The sequence below is a fragment of the Mastomys coucha genome, unplaced genomic scaffold, assembly GCF_008632895.1.
Source record: "Mastomys coucha isolate ucsf_1 unplaced genomic scaffold, UCSF_Mcou_1 pScaffold15, whole genome shotgun sequence".
Lineage (NCBI taxonomy): Eukaryota > Metazoa > Chordata > Mammalia > Rodentia > Muridae > Mastomys > Mastomys coucha.
This window is the reverse complement of record NW_022196897.1, coordinates 129,405,250-129,409,619: the sequence shown is the minus strand read 5'-3', so window position 1 is coordinate 129,409,619 and position 4,370 is coordinate 129,405,250. Positions and strand designations below refer to the sequence as shown.

The 4,370-nt window shown below is 50.0% G+C and overlaps 1 long non-coding RNA gene across 1 annotated transcript in view; it reads left to right on the top strand.

Annotated features, from left to right (window-relative positions):
* LOC116092397 overlaps positions 1–1,800 on the top strand; it is a 2,143-nt gene extending 343 nt beyond the window's left edge. The window contains exons 2-3 of the long non-coding RNA XR_004119248.1: positions 156–228; positions 1,594–1,800. This is a non-coding gene — a long non-coding RNA (uncharacterized LOC116092397). The remainder of the gene's footprint in view (positions 1–155; positions 229–1,593) is intronic.
* The last annotated feature ends 2,570 nt before the right edge of the window (positions 1,801–4,370 follow it).

Sequence of the window (4,370 nt, the reverse complement as noted above, 5' to 3'; positions counted from 1 at the left end):
CCCCCCCCCCCCCCCCACTTTCTGCTTTCTGTTCTGTATTGCAGAGGCTCCCTTGGCTTTGGCTGCCAGGTAGGGTTGGTCAAGAGTGGAAAGCTTAAAAGAGAGTGGACACAGGGGAAATCAGAATGTCTCTTCTCATCTTCCTCTGCTTTCAGTGGTGTCTCAGGCAGTAGTGGCAACTCTGCTGTGGCTCTGGTTTCTGCTGGTGACTTCAGACCATTGGTTCAGGTACATCTACCTTCTGTTGTCCTCTCCTCCCTGGGCCTGGTGGTGGTAACAATGGCTTCCAGCTATTACATTTGCACTTTGACTCCTCAACAATTCAAAGCTCAACAACCAGTTCCCTGTCTTCAGTTCTTTACATGGGGCAGTTGTGGTTTTGTGCTAAAGCCTTATGCAATATTGAAACTGACAAGCAAGGCTGTCTCAGGCGGGGGCTTAGATGATTTCTCACAGCACCATAGTTTGCAGCTACGGCCCCTTATGAGTTTGTGACAGTTTTACCAGTTAAGTCAAGAATTCATAAGCCCTGCTTGCCTTCTTCCTCTCAACCCAATAACCTTTTTTGTTTGTTTGTTTTTGTTTTGTGGTAGCATGGCCCAGGAGTAAAGTGTGGTCTCTGGAGCAAGGGAGGCAGCTCAGGTTTGAATCTCAGATTTATCATTACTAGCTGGGTGACTGTGAGCCATATTTGGGGTTGTCGTAGCTCAGTGGTAGAGCATCTGCCTAGAATGTACAGGGCCCTGGCTTCTATGCTAGCACCCCCCCCCCCAAACAAAAAACAAACAAACAAGCAAACAAACAAACAAATCCAAAACCCAACCCAACCAACCACCCAACCACCACCAACAAAACAAAAGCAAACAGCCCCCCCCCCCTCAGCATCTACAGCTGGAGGATAAGGACAGCTAACTGATGGAGCAGAAGTATGCTCAGTGCTCGATATGCAATCACATTTACTGACTGTTTGACTAAATTGCCCCCACATCCCTTCTTTCAAGAATACAAAGGTCTTTCACTTGGACTTGGGTCCCTCTTCTTCCCAAACTCTCTATTCAAAGAGCTCTGTGGGTAGGTACACAGCTGCCAAGAATCCTGGGAAAAGGAAGAAAATGACCCAGAACCTTCCCTTCCAGTATTGGCCTTGGAGCATCCAGGGATTGAGATCACCAGATGAGAACCTCTCCCGGAATCACAGAGGAACCTAGAGGGGTTTCTTTGATGGGTGGAGCCAAGGTCTAGGGGAGGAGAGTCACCCTTAAGTGTGAAGGCCTGGTATAGCTCAGGCAGGAGAATAAATGTGCATCTGGAAAGGTGTCCCTTCCCTACGAGACACTTAGAAGTAGCTTTTGGAACCTCCTTGTTCTTTCTTCCCTTGCTCTAGGCCCTAGGCTTGCTTTACCGGCAACTGTCTTTTCATTGTCTACCCGGGAAACTTCTACACATCCTTCAGGACTCAGCTTGAGTTACCTCGGGGCTTCTTTGGTGCTACCCCAACTCAGACATAATTAAACACATCCCTCCCGTATGAAGCTTTAGTTATGGCACTTGCGGTTCTGTGTATACTTAATAACTCATACATTCTTTTATCAGGACACCTCGGGATTGTTGGTAGATGTTTAGATCTCTCACCTAGTGGCAGATATTCGGTGTAACCTTCCCACCGGGATCCTCATTGCTTCTCTATGAAGTGTCTGCGGTTTACAGATGAGGGCACACACGGGTGCTCAGATCCACTGCACCCTGGTTCTAAAGTCCACTCTGCTTCCCCTGTGAACCCTCGGAGTTAAGAAAAGAGATCTGGGGCTGGAGAGATGGCTCAGTGATTAAGAGCAAGCACTGACTGCTCTTCTAGAGGTCCTGAGTTCAATTCCCAGCAACCACACGGGGGCTCACAACCATCTGAAATGGGATCGGATGCCCTTTTCCGGTGGTGTGTTTCAAGACAGCAACAGTGTACTTGCATACATTAAATAAATAAATAAATAAGAAAGGAGATCTGGTTCTACCCTCTCTGTGTCCCCAGATGCTGAGAGGGTCCTGACAAGCGATCACTTAAATGTCGCACGAAATAAAAAAGCATTCCGTAGCACTGATATGCATAGGTTCGTTAAACCATTTCCCACGAGTTGCTTTATTCCCGGATATTCGCTCTTTCTTGGCCTGGATTATTTCCTTTGGGTCAGTTCCTGGGAGTGGAACGTCTGGATCCGAGATGTGGCGCTTCCTCGATTCGCCACGTCATCTTCCGCCTTTGTAGAGCCCCGCGGAGCGAAGAGCGAAAGGTTCCGGGCAGCCCTGAGAGCCTGGTTCTCACCTCGACCTTGACGCGGTTGTTCCGCAGGTGCCTCGGAGCGCCCAGGGCCCTAGCTGCGCCCCGAGCCGCAGGGTTAGATCGCGACCCGGGCCGCGGGATTCGTTCCCCACACCCCATCCCCAGGCTGCCTCGCTGGCAGCTGGATTCGGCCTGGGGGCGGGGACCAGACCCAGCATCTTCGCCAGGCAGCTGCAAGGCTCTGCTTCCTTATTTGGAGGGTCGGGAGGTGGGGAGCCAGAACAGAGGACAGGGCCTGGGAAGGAAAATACCGGGCAAAGGAAGCAAGGAGACCAGATAGGAGCATCTCAGGGGTGTGTACAGGTGTGTGTGTGTGTGTACATGTGTGTGTGTTGTGAGTGTGTGTGTAAAGTCCCTTCTGCGCGTACTCCAGGACAGGAACGTGGCAGCTCTCCACCCTCCTGTAGTCGTAGTGGAACGTGGCAGCTCTCCACCCTCCTGTAGTCATCCCTAAATCCTTAGCTCACCGAGGGGAGGGGCCAGCGCTGGAATCCCTCTAGCTGAGCAGGGCGGCTCCTGTGGCCAGATTGCGGTGACAGAAGGCTCAAGGATTCTAGCTCCACTTAACCTCCACGCGTGGACCTCCTCTAGCAGTCTCGTCTTTGTATCCCACTTTCCTCTCAGCTTCTCTGGGGAGTTCCTTTCTGACGTAAATTTCCAAAGGCCAAATATACCCAGAAGCAGGGGACATCTGTATAAACGACCAGCAAGCTCCCAGGGAAGCAAAGCTGACCAGTCTAAAAGGTGTTTTAACTAGTTGACTGTAATTTTGAACGTACGATTAAGAGTTGCCCAGTTAAACCTGACTTTCAGACGGGCAATGAATTACATTTTACCATAAGCTTATTGCATGAAATATTTGATAAGAGAATGTCTGAAATAATGCATGGCAGACAATAAAAATTATTCGTCGTTTAAAATACAAATCGAGCCAGGCACCGAGCATTTTTATTTGCTCAATCTGTCAGTGCTAATTCTTTCGTTCCTTGCATTTAAACTCTTGGAATTTGGTATCCTTCCCTCTCCAGGTCCCCTCCCCCAACCAGCTTCCTTCTTTTTTTGCTTTTTGGTGGAGACTCGGTTTCTCTGATACTGTCTTTTAATTTTCCTCCTCCTCTGGGTTTTATTTACTTTAGCTAACTCACCCTGGGTCTCAATTTAAAAGTCTTTGATGCTACCGTTAGGGCTGGGGTTGAGGGAGCATAAGCTTTAGGGGGATTTCTTAAGGACATTTGGAAGGAAATTAAACCTCCGAAAATATGCTCGATGCCCCTACACCCTCCCCCCTTCTTTCTAAAGAAAATGCGGGTTGAGCTCAGTTTGTGTCACGGGAGCACAAACAGCTGAATTAAAGCCAAAAGAATTAATTTCATCTCTCAAGCCTCCACCAGCTGCAGCGGGTTTGTCTCTAGCTACATGGGTGTTTTTTTCAGGGTTTCCATCCACAGCTGAACTTGTGCAAAGGGACCTTGAACCTGTAGGCTCAGAGGGACCTGAGGGATCTGAGAGATCAGGAAGAGCAGGGTTTCCCACACAGTGTGGCATGTGGTCAGCTTTTAGCAGTCCCCCAGCACAGGCTGGCCCAGTCTCACAATGTAAGCTCACAGGAATTGTGACTAAAAACAAACAAAAAGCACCCCTCCCCGCCTCCCCGCCCCCCCCCCAGCTTTCCCAGGTGACTCTAGTCTGAGACCCCGGAAACCAGACAGAGCAGGGCTTCTTGGTGGCCAGTGAGGGATGGCAGCTGCGCATCCAACTCCCTTCAGATTGCTAAGGGCAGCTCTAGTGCCACCCCTCTGTCCGTTCCACCTTGGCAGGATCTTCTCCCCTCCACCCTACCCCAGCAGGACCAGCTCCATAAATCATTCTTCAGTGCCCCCCCTTCCATCTTCTTCTCTACTCCTTGGGACACCTCTCTCATCACATACTGCACTTGAACCCTGCTCCCTCAGCCTGCCGTGGAGACACCTAAGTGTGATGGGTTGCTTATTCTTACGCATAGGCTGCTGTCTGCTTGACCACATGAATTCTTGAT